The sequence below is a fragment of the Panulirus ornatus genome, chromosome 56, assembly GCF_036320965.1.
Source record: "Panulirus ornatus isolate Po-2019 chromosome 56, ASM3632096v1, whole genome shotgun sequence".
In the NCBI taxonomy this organism is placed as follows: Eukaryota; Metazoa; Arthropoda; class Malacostraca; order Decapoda; family Palinuridae; genus Panulirus; species Panulirus ornatus.
In genome coordinates this window covers 14,557,360-14,569,851 of record NC_092279.1, presented here as the reverse complement: position 1 = coordinate 14,569,851, position 12,492 = coordinate 14,557,360, and the positions used below count along the sequence as shown (strand labels likewise).

The following is a 12,492-nucleotide window of genomic DNA, read 5'->3' as shown; positions in this document are numbered from 1 at the left end:
AGAGGGGGAGCTATAAGGAAGAGGGAGCGCTATAAGGAAGAGGTGACGCTATAAGGAAGAGGTGGCGCTATAAGGAAGAGGGGGAGCTATAAGGAAGAGGTGACGCTATAAGGAAGAGGTGGCGCTATAAGGAAGAGGGGGAGCTATAAGGAAGAGGGGGCGCTATAAGGAAGAGGTGGCGCTATAAGGAAGAGGGGGAGCTATAAGGAAGAGGGGGCGTTATAAGGAAGAGGGGACGCTATAAGGAAGAGGGGACGCTATAAGGAAGAGGTGGCGCTATAAGGAAGAGGGGACGTTATAAGGAAGAGGTGGCGCTATAAGGAAGAGGGGACGCTATAAGGAAGAGGGGACGCTATAAGGAAGAGGGGACGCTATAAGGGAGTAAGGTGTAAGGGTATCGGAAGATAAGGTAGAGGGGAAACAGAGGGGTGAGGAAGGGCGGGTGGTGGGAAGGGTAGAGAAGATGGAGATGGTGTTGATGATCTTACTACTGGAAGGTCAGTGGCGTAACACAGTGGTGGTGGGGAGGGGAGCTAGTCAGTCAGTCAGCCTACGTGCGCCAGAGGTGTACCCTCTTGCCAGCCACACCCCACCACTACCACTGCCAGGTTAAAAAAAAAATGGTTCCTGGTTCGATCCTCTTAAACACACTTTTCTTGTTCCTACTCTACACCTTGGTTTTTTTTTTTTCCTTTTCTTTTTCTTTGCAAAACTTTCCCATCTGCGCTTCGGTCCACCGACCTTCCCCAAAACATACTCCAGCTTCTCCTGTCGGAAAACAGCGGAACCCGTGGCTCTACTTTTAACAAAGACACTGGAAAACATACACAGATGTTAAAACACAACAACCACCATCACTCTTCTTGACTATCACGGAAGAATCCAGGTCGTAACACGCAACATGTAAACGATAAAAGATCATGGTCTCTTATCAACTGAATTCCATTTTCGATAATGTGGCCTTGGAGCAGCCAATCACCAACCAGTCAGCAATGAAAGTGACAAGTATAAGTGGGGACACACCAGCGACGGTGCTCAGGGCACATCCGGAGGGAACATCGTAGGAAATTGGCTGGAAGGTCTTGAGGGCCTGAAGCATGGAACAGTGTCTTCCTGGAAGCAAAGACCTTCTGTCACGAAGCGGTGATTCGAGGCTTCTTCGACGCCGCAGTGAACAGACCACTGGCTCTAGGATTCTCAAGGCATCCATCACAAGAATATATCGAATCTCTTGACCCACAATCATGGAACGCAGGTTCGAGATTAAAAAGGCAACAGACACACGTCCCTAAATTCCAGGTTCCATTTACTTTACAAAGGGCATTCCGTAGTGACCCTAAACCCTTATGGAGATTCAAATTCTCGACCTTTAAGATCACGACGAAGTAAGACTAATGCATCTTTCCCCCCTTTACAGATACCAGCCTCCGCTGGAACGCTCCGTGTCGGGGAAATAAAACATAGTGTTTACACACAGGGTCTAGTGTTTTACAGTGTCAACACTGCCACGGCTCTCCGCTTCCCGAGCCATACGAAACAGGGGGAAAAGTCTTACTTCTGGGCAACAGAAAAGGAAAAAAAACTCTGTTATATATTTCATCATACAACGAAACTAATTTCCAAAGGAAATAGAGATGTTATCTTAATGGTATATTTCTTTACTATATCTTTTGTATATAAACTTGAAAAAGGTAGATCTTTATTGCATACTATGTTTATGAAAGGGGGTTCATCTGAATCCCCCCCCCTAACCTCACTATCCACTTGTGGGAGAGGAGAACCCAGGTGAGTCCCTTCACTATCCGCTTGTGAGAGAGGACACAGCTCAGTCCTCCTCACTATTCACTTGTGGAAGAGGACCCAGCTGAATCCCCTTCACTATCCACTGGTGGAAGAGGACCCAACTGAGTCCCCTCACCATCCACTTATGGGAGAGAACCCAGCTGAGCCTCTTCACTATCCACTTGTGGAAGAGAACACCTCTCTGCACCTTACTATCTTTACATAGTAACAAACCACTGGTAACACGGATAAACCACTGGTAACACGACAATAAACCACTGGTAACATGAAGATAAACCACTGGTAACACGACAGTAAACCACTGGTAACACGAAGATAAACCACTGGTAACACGACAGTAAACCACTGGTAACACGAAGATAAACCACTGGTAACACGACAATAAACCACTGGTGACACGAAGATAAACCACTGGTAACACGACAATAAACCACTGGTAACACGAAGATAAACCACTGGTAACACTACAATAAACCACAAGTAACACGACGATAAACCTCAAGTAACACGAAGATAAACCACTGGTAACACGACAATACACCACTGGTAACAAGACGTGAGTATCCGGGTATTATAAAAATAACTACCACATAACTCCGGGTCCAGGTCGGGCTTCACGGACAAATAAATAAGTTATCAGGATAAAAATGGAACTAGTGACGCGGGCAGGGGTAATCTTCCGACATGAAAAACGAAAAAGAAAATATTTATACACAGTAATAAAGAAAAAATATTTCTTTTAACTGTATATCCTCTAAAAATACAGTTGCATCAGTTCTCAGAATCAAGCCCTGAAACTCTACACTTATGTATCCCATCACCACAAAGTCACAGATCCCGCCACAAGACAGCAGCAGATCCTATCATTATCGTCAAGTGATAAAATCGCCACAGCAGTCACACATCCCATCACTAAAGAGGCAAGAGTCCCAGCACCATATGGTCACAGGTCCCAGCACCATATGATCGCAGGTCCCAGCATCATAAGGTCACAAAGTCCCAGCATCATAAGGTCACAATGTCCCAACATCATAAGGTCACAATGTCCCAACACCATAAGGTCACAATGTCCCAACACCATAAGGTCACAATGTCCCAACACCATAAGGTCACAATGTCCCAACACCATAAGGTCACAATGTCCCAACATCATAAGGTCACAATGTCCCAACATCATAAGGTCACAATGTCCCAACATCATAAGGTCACAATGTCCCAACATCATAAGGTCACAATGTCCCAACATCATAAGGTCACAATGTCCCAACATCATAAGGTCACAATGTCCCAACATCATAAGGTCACAATGTCCCAACATCATAAGGTCACAATGTCCCAACATCATAAGGTCACAATGTCCCAACATCATAAGGTCACAATGTCCCAACATCATAAGGTCACAATGTCCCAACACCATAAGGTCACAATGTCCCAACATCATAAGGTCACAATGTCCCAACATCATAAGGTCACAATGTCCCAGCATCATAAGGTCACAATGTCCCAACATCATAAGGTCACAATGTCCCAACATCATAAGGTCACAATGTCCCAACATCATAAGGTCACAATGTCCCAGCATCATAAGGTCACAATGTCCCAGCACTACAGAGTTCCAGGTCTCGCCACGTTTAAGATATGAAGGCATGATATTAAAAAGGTGAGGCCGGTTCTATATAGAACCCGAGAGATCACTGCTGTGTACATGTTATCCAGTGTGTGTGTGTGTGTGTGTGTGTGTGTGTGTGTCTGTCTGTCTGTCTGCTATCTGTCTGTCTGTCTGTCTGTCTATCTGTCTGTCTGTCTGTCCGTCAAGACTCTCCTGGGCCAAGAAAGGGAGAAGGTAAGAGAAAAAAAAAAGGAAAATAAAAGAAAATCATTGTCTCTACTATCACACGACAAATTTTACAGGTGCTACCGGACTCCGCCCCCCCTTTGAGGTTACAACCGCGAACGAAAAGTCACCTTTGGTGAGGTTGTATCCTTGCAAAGTACAGGTCTCGTCAAAAGAACTTTTCACAATGGAGTGTATACTTCCCTGCTACTGGAAGTAGTGCAGCCTTGAGCTTCACTGACAAGCCTCCACAATGGTCATGGGTAAGACCAGGACTCTTCCACAGAAAGCGGACCTGGGGTAATTATCAGAAAACGCCGAAGCATGTGACTGACTGTACACCAGCTCTCCTTTCTCAAGACCCCCCCCCACCACCCTGTGGGCCCCATCTCCCCTGTCGCCGCATGGCTTCTCCCGCCGTGCACGGCCTCCGTCCATCACTCACACCTTCGCCACCTCCTCTTCCGGGGGGGAGTTTACACCCAGCCTGGTCTTCCTGTGCGCTGTCCCATGACAGACGAACTTTTCAGAGCACCATCGTAAACTCTCTCTCTCTCTCTCTCTCTCTCTCTCTCTCTCTCTCTCTCTCTCTCTCTCTCAAGCTCCCTTTCCCCCTTCGGCAGACGGTTCCTCCCTCCCACGTGCACGTACGTACCCCAGGCCCGTCTCTCTCAGAGCCACTCTGAGGTGCAATAATCTAGCCCCTTTCCTCACTCACTCCCTCTAGTTCCTCCTTACCTCTTCCTCCTCCTCCTCCTCCTCCTCCTTCCTCTTCCTCTGACACTGCCAGGGTCGACGGTCATAAGCCCAACCCTGGGTCACATCCCGGAAGAGGAGGACCGACCCCCTGTCTCTCTCTCTCTCTCTCTCTCTCTCTCTCTCTCTCTCTCTCTCTCTCTCTCTCTCTCTCTCTCTCTCTCTCTCTCCCAACACACTTATACTCCATAAAAGGAATCTTATTTACTTTTTCTCTTGACCTTTAGGGGGAGATGTTGTCATGGTCTCAAACTTCTTCATATTCTTTTTTTTTTATTTCCCTTCCTCCTCCTCCTCCTCCTTCTTCCGCTTTGTCGTTCTTGGCTGTTCCGGAAGTCCGCGGAGATTTGGGTAAAACTGCTTCCATCCAAACAGGATATCCACAAGTTTGCCGTAGTTTTAATATCAGCCAAACAAGCACAAGATCCATTGTTGGCTTCCCCGTGCTATTGTGAGTCGTCTGAATTAATTAATGTCTGGCCTAGAGTCACCAAAAAGCGTAGGGACGATCGCCTCTATATAAGTGTGCCTGGCTTTATTTATGGTAGTACGATATTCTGCCTACATCACTCACTACTTATTTACCACACTACATCTATAAGTAATTACTAAACTATTATTTTCTGTTCTGCATCGCAGCTTTCTATGACGAGAGTTCCTTCTGAGACCGAATGGAAGAGGTAAGGCCGCTTGAAATAATGGCCTCTCCCTCTCAAATAACATCACCTTTCCATTTCTTTCCTTCGTGGGTCCGGCGAGACAGTGGTACACAGTTGAACACTACGATAGATTCAGCACCAGTGTGATCTTGAGTGTTAGGCACGCGCGACACCACACGCACGTCGGGTCACCCGGGTGCAGCAGCCTCCTCTGGTAACAGACGGTGTGTCTGTTAGTAAACCGAGTTATGATACCTGTTACATAGCCACGCGGCCGGGGTCGCTCTGTTGTGTTGGTCCACACGTCGCTTCCTTGTGCCTCCTCTCCACACCTTGATCAACCTCTCTTGCCACCCTCTTCCTCCTGCATCCCTCCTCTCTCGTCATCATCGGATCTTTCTCCCTCATTCCTTCATTGTGTGTCCCTCACTCTCGCCCTCTAATTCCCAACAGGTCTGCCTCCAACAGACCTATAATCACTCCCATTCTTTACCCCACTCTCTCTCTCTCTCTCTCGCTCTCTCTCTCTCCCCTTCCCTCATTCCGTCTCACTCTACCCTCATTCCCTGCCTCCCTCCCAGGGCCTGGAACTTATCCCCAATACTCCCTTCAGGTAAGATTTATGAGATACGGCCCGCACGTCATCCCAAGCGAAAGGCGTCCGAATGCATATATAAGGCAGGGGTCAATTTCCATAACTCCCCCCCTCCACGCCACCGAGGCCCGACCCTGAAAATTAACTTCCTCCACCTTTTCTTACGGGTCGAACAAGCTCCCCCCCAGCCCCTCCCTCCCTCACTCACCCCCCTCCCTCCCTCACTCACCCCCCTCCCTCCCTCACTCACCCCCCTCCCTCCCTCACTCACTCCCCTCCCTCCCTCACTCACTCCCCTCCCTCCCTCACTCACTCCCCTCCCCCCCAGAGTCTTTTGTTCCCCCCACCCCCCCTCCCCCTAACATTTTCGACCTTTCCTTTAGTTGGCCAAAATTTTCCACATCTCGAGTAAACAGGACGGAAAAGAAAATAAGCAATGAATATGCAACATTCTCTCCTGACCATAAAGGAAAAATTAAATGAATAAACAGAGCCGTGTGATTAATTTCTCTCTCTCTCTCTCTCTCTCTCTCTCTCTCTCTCTCTCTCTCTCTCTCTCTCTCTCTCTCTCTCTCTCTCGACGGAGAGAGAGAGAGAGAGAGAGAGAGAGAGAGAGAGAGAGTTAAAATCTCTATATCCTTAAAACCTTCGAAGTTTTTTCTTTATTGATTTATGACTTTCTCGTTCCTTAAAACTTTGTTCTTTTCTTTTCGTTTTTTTTCCCCTTAATGTCACGAGGAGACAAAGTTTCAAAACATTTCTGCCATTTACGACTACCCTCTTAAGGCGAAGGTTATCCCCCCAGCCCCCCCACACACACCACCACCAAGTCTTGTATAGTAATCTAAATGTAATTAATTCAATTAACAGTTTGCCCCCACACTCAGTCACAAGAATCGTCGTCCCAAAAAAAAAAACCCTAAATATCACCAATATTTTTGGTTGCCGATATCACAGACGTAGATGTAGGAGATCGTAGATGTAGAAGGTAGATATCATAGACGTAGAGGGTAGATATCATAGACGTAGAGAGTAGATATCACAGACAGGAGGTGGATATCATATCCACAGAAAGTGGATATCATATGAGAGAGAGAGAGAGAGAGAGAGAGAGAGAGAGAGAGAGAGAGAGAGAGGAGGGGGTTGGGGGAATAAGCCAGTGGGTAAAATGCGGACGCCCTGTGATGGGGGAAAAAAAAAAAAATATATATATATATATATATATATATATATATATATATATATATATATATATATATATATATATATATATATATATATATATAAGTTCATAATCCCCACGTTCATGAGGATATCTTAGCCGCAAATGAGGTTATAATAAAGATAAAAAAAAAAAGGCAAATCTTTGTGAATCTTAAGATTATTCTCAACATCACAGAGAATTTCCCCTGGAAAGGGACAGCGAGTGCAAACCGTGAAATGAATGAGGCTCTTAGCACCTGTGAGGGAGGCTGTATTAACAAACTACTCTCGGTACTCTGGGTGTAAATGAGGGCAGGCCCGGGGGGGTAAAAAATGGGGCTGTCCAACGCGTAAATGAAAACTGCCAAGAAGAGGAGAAAGAAGTATACGTGTGTGTGTGTGTGTGTGTGTGTGTGTGTGTGTGTGTGTGTGTGTGTGTGTGTGTGTGAGACTCCAATGAGTGCGCACTTCCATAGTCCATAGCAATGCCCTTCTGACTGCAGGATTCGAACTTCTACCAATTGCGCGGGACCCGAGTACGTAACCCTATATGTCTGTCATATCCACAGAAATGGTAGCGGTTCGAATCCTACTGTCAGGAGGGTACTGAGTACATATATATATATATATATATATATATATATATATATATATATATATATATATATATATATATATATATATATATATATATATATGGAGATAGATATATACCAAACGATGACGTATATTCTACCTGTGTGAGATAACTAGCCAATCCCTTGTTAAAGCGAACCTTCACAGCAGGGTCGTTACCCACCTATAATCACCTCATTACCGTACTTAAAAGGCACCCAACCACCACCGACACTTGCCGTAACAAGCGGCCGCCCTCCGCTACCGGGGACAGCCTTAATAGCCAGATTAAACCAATTACACCGTCCCGCCTGGAAACTGCCACGAACAACCCAATTAGCGCACCGCGCCAAGCCCTTAACAACCCCGCTGTTAATTAATGACCTTTATTTCGCCCGGGCGATCGCAAACACCGATTGGTCTGGTGTGAAGGAGAGAGAGAGAGAGAGAGAGAGAGAGAGAGAGAGTGCGTCACCTGGCTACGTGTCAGCAGCAGCCAACACAAGATGACCAGATGAACTGTGTTGGGGCACACGTCCCACCCGAAGCGTGGAATGCAAAGCGCCACACGACTCCCTGGAGCGTGGAATACAAGACGACCCGACCGGGAGCCCGAAGGCCTTAAACCTTCAGCAAGTGAGGCGTCGTGATGGCACCACACACACACACACACACACACACACGCTACCGTGACCGACTGCAGCGCCTCCGTCAGCAGTGGTGTCGGGCCCGAGCCCCGCACGTCCGCACGGACACACACAACCGCTAACGAGCGGACGTTAATCACCGGTGACGAGGTGTCAACCTGTCACGTGACGGCCCCACGATGGGTCCTCTCACACACACCCCAAACACTCCCTCCCTCCCTCTCCCCAAGCCTTCCGTCCCTCTCCCCAAGCCTTCCCTCCCTCTCCCCAAGTTTTCCCTCCCTCTCCCCAAGCCTTCCCTCCCTCTCACCAAGCCTTCCCTCCCTCTCCCCAAGCCTTCCCTCCCTCTCCCCAAGCCTTCCCTCCCTCTCCCCAAGCCTTCCCTCCCTCTCCCCAAGCCTTCCCTCCCTCTCCCCAAGCCTTCCCTCCCTCTCCCCACACCTTCCCTCCCTCTACCAAGCCTTCCCTCCCTCTCCCCAAGCCTTCCCTCCCTCTCCCCAAGCCTTCCCTCCCTCTCCCCAAGCCTTCCCTCCCTCTCCCAAGCCTTACCTCCCTCTCCCCAAGCCTTACCTCCCTCTCCCTAAGCCTTCCCTCCCTCTCCCCAAGCCTTCCCTCCCTCTCCCCAAGCCTACCCTCCCTCTCCCCCAACTCTTCCCGTATCTTACCTCTCTTCCTCTCCCGGACTCCCGGACATCCTATCCCTCCCCCTCCCCCTACGAAAACCACCCATCCCTCAACCCCTCCTCCCCTTCCTTCCCCTCACCATCTACCCTATCTCCCCCCCCCCTCTCACATCACCTCCTTCCCTCACCTACCCCTCCAACTCCCCTCTTTCCCTCATCTACCCCTTCAGCTCCCCTCCTTCCCTCACCTACCCCTTCAACACCCCTCCTTCCCTCACCTACCCCTCCAACTCCCCTTCTTACCCTCATCACCCCTCCAACTCCCTTTCTTCCCTAATCTCCTCCAACTCCCCCTCCTTCTCTCATCTCCCCCTCCAACTCCCCCTCCTTCCCTCATCTACCCCTCCTTCCCACACCCGTGCATCATCTCCCCTCCACTCAGCACCCCCTGGCCCGGGGCTGGAGATGTTTACGAGGATTGCTGGCGCCACCTGCTAATGACTGGTAGAGCTGGCCAACCTAACCATGAGGAATGGTCTCTCTCTCATCCCCTGCTGTACGATGTATCATGAAGATCAAGGTTCTCTCCCGGGGGTAATGACCTATTTTGTGATGACCTATTGGTACATTATGGGGGGAAGGGAGTTCTTACACTCGTGTGTGTGTGTATGTGTATGTGTGTGTGTGTGTGTGTGTGTGTGTGTGTGTGTGTGTGTGGTTGAGTGGGGTGGGTGGTTCTAGGTAAACAATATACATTCAGCTATCACATGATGTTTAGCTTGTAACGCCCACCAGGAAGAGTGTATTACACGAGGAAGGAGAGAAAAACGTACACTGACCTCCACTTACAGTGACCTCTCGATTGTAGTGACCCCCCCCCCCCTCCCCTCAAGTCACAGTAACCCACCCACCCCCCTCAGGTCACAATGACCTTTCAATCCACAGTGACTTCTCATTTGGTTCCATGACCCCCTCGGGTCACAGTTAGCCTCCCAAGTCGCAAAGACCTCCCAGGTCATGATCCCTCAGGTCACGAGGACCTCTAAGGTCACAATGACCTCTCAGGTCAGAGTGACCTCTCAAGGTCACAAGCGACCTCCCAACGTCAGGGTGCCTTTCCAAACTCTTCTTTTAAAAATCAGAGGGACGCGTCCCACGTCTGTCTTGCTTGTGAACTCGAGAGAGAATTGTCACAGCAGGAGGAAAACTGCTCGCCCAGTGCCTGTGTGATGAGAGAGAGAGAGAGAGAGAGAGAGAGAGAGAGAGAGAGAGAGAGAGAGAGAGAGAGAGAGAGAGAGAGAGAGAGAGAGAGAGAGAGAGAGAGAGGGAAGGAGAAGAGGTGAATGTTAAACTCGAAGACGTGGGTACGAGTTCCCATTCGAAAATAGTTCGGAGGCCCTGCTGTAGCTCCCCCTGGGTTGACTGGTCTCTCCTGGTTCACCCTGGGGTGACTGGTCCCTCCTGGTTCACCCTGGGGTGACTGGTCCCTCCTGGTTCACCCTGGGGTGACTGAGGAAGTCAAAGAGACGGGAAGGTCAACACGCCACGAGAGAGAGAGACATCCACGTGCACACTGTGGTCTAGTGACACCGGTATGTCCTGACCACATCAGCTGGCAGCGGGAGTATTGACCCCCACACCTGATCCATGATGTAGAGACGATCAATCTTTTGTTGTGGTGTGTGGTGACGTCCTTGAGTTCAGGGTGTGTAGGAAAGGATATACCACGACTGGAAAACGTTTAGAGAAAAGAGAACTGGCAACAGATATGTTCCCGTGGCTGCTGATGAGCAAGGTCTCCGAGGTAATCCACGACAACACAAAAACATATCTTCTGCCACAGTTTAATTATCATTCGTCTACCTGCATACATCGGTGCTGAGCGGTATGTTTACACTGGCTTTAATGTGGGATATATATATATATATATATATATATATATATATATATATATATATATATATATATATATATATATATATATATATATATATTTATACTGCGTGTGTGTGTGTGTGTATGCATGTCTTGGTTGGGACTCCAGTCTTGGCACAACTTATGCACATACCGTGGTCTGTATACCAGACACGTTCAGCCACGGAGTCGCTGTGGGTTTCCAGATGATGATGATGTAGGATATGAACAGCTGCAGCCAAGGATTAAAGCCACCTAGTCCTATACCTACCAGAGGGTAGAGCAGACGAGGGAAGCACCAGCGTGCACAACAATTGGTCACCCGCCACGTCTTCTGTGGACACAGATGGTGTGGGATTTTGCTGATGAATATTAAATGACAGGAGTAGCGGACAGGTTGCAGACGGAAGGGGGATGTGATCAGGTAATCCTTCATAGACATACAGACGTGATGTAGGTGTTAAGGATGTGAGATGTACAGACTGCCATGTAAACTGGTCCTGCTTCCAGGACACCACCATCTGGCAGTCTGTCCTGACCGACCCCAGGAGAGTCTGGATGTATGTTTCTGATCCCAGGACAGTCTGTCCCAGGAAAGTCTGGAGGCCTGTCCTCATCCCAGGAAAGTCTGAAAGGCAAGACACCTCTTGGACGAATAGTGAGAGGTTTAGCGCCATCAATGAAGGCATCTCCCTTCATTTCTTTCGAGCCAGTGTGAGATAAATCATTTTTGTACCGGTGATCGACAGAGAAAAATCTAAAAAAAAAAAAAAGAAGGCATGTGGGGCTTGTGGGAGAATACGCCTTCCCAGTTTGTATGAGAGAAAGATTAAAAGATCATAACCTGATTAGAGAAGATGTGCAGACGAGGAATGACGAAGGTATGCTCACGGGAACAGAATGGAGAAGGGTAACAGAAACAGGAATAGAAGCGAGGGGATGATCCACTTCGGCCAGAGGTAGTGGCTAATATATGCCCTGCTGTACGGGAGACAAGAAGGCAGCAGCCAACACGAAGGAAGAAGAAGAAGAAAGCAGAGAAAACAAAAGAAAAATGGGGAATACCTCCGAAAGGTGGACGGAAGACCAACATGAGGGAAGGAGAGGATAAAGAAGATTCAATATCGTTTCGGAAGAGCTTGGTCTCCGGGGTAAAGAAAACGGGATTCTGGGTGAGCTGGCGGGTTGGTCAGAAGACCGAAGGTGGATGTGAACTGGGCCGACGCTGAGATTAAAAGTTTAACCTCCCGAGCATGACAGTTGGATCACTCGGCACGACGGTACGAACCCATGAGCACGAATGCACGACGACACGACCCCTGATCACACGACTCCCTCACCTCCCCTCCCGTGAGCACGACAGCGCAATCCTTAAGCACGACCGTACGACCCTTTGATTGAGCACAACGGTATGACCCTCTCAAGCACGTTAATACACTGACCCTTGAGCGCGACGGCACGATCCTTTGAGCGCGAACGTACGACCCTTGAGCGCGACGGCACGATCCTTTGAACGCGAACGCACGACCCTTGAGCGCGACGGCAGGATCTCTGAGGGCGTGACCTCAGGGTGGAAAGTCGAAGGGTCACGTCGTGTACACCGACGTGCTCAAAAAGGTATTTAATATTCCCTTCCTCACTGCAACATCAGAGAGACTGACAATAACTTATCTGGACAGGTTGACAGAGGATAATGTCAATAAACACACACACACACACACACACACACACACACACACACACACACACACACACACACACATCAAAAAAGGACAAATATACGGAGAGTTCATTCGAGGGGAAAAAGGCCGCAAGTCATGGAAATTCCCGGAATTATTAATGC

At 48.6% G+C, this 12,492-nt stretch overlaps 1 protein-coding gene across 2 annotated transcripts in view; it reads right to left on the bottom strand.

Annotated features, from left to right (window-relative positions):
- mGluR (metabotropic Glutamate Receptor) overlaps nucleotides 1-12,492 on the bottom strand; it is a 439,303-nt gene that overhangs the window by 371,211 nt on the left and 55,600 nt on the right. The window lies entirely within an intron of this gene.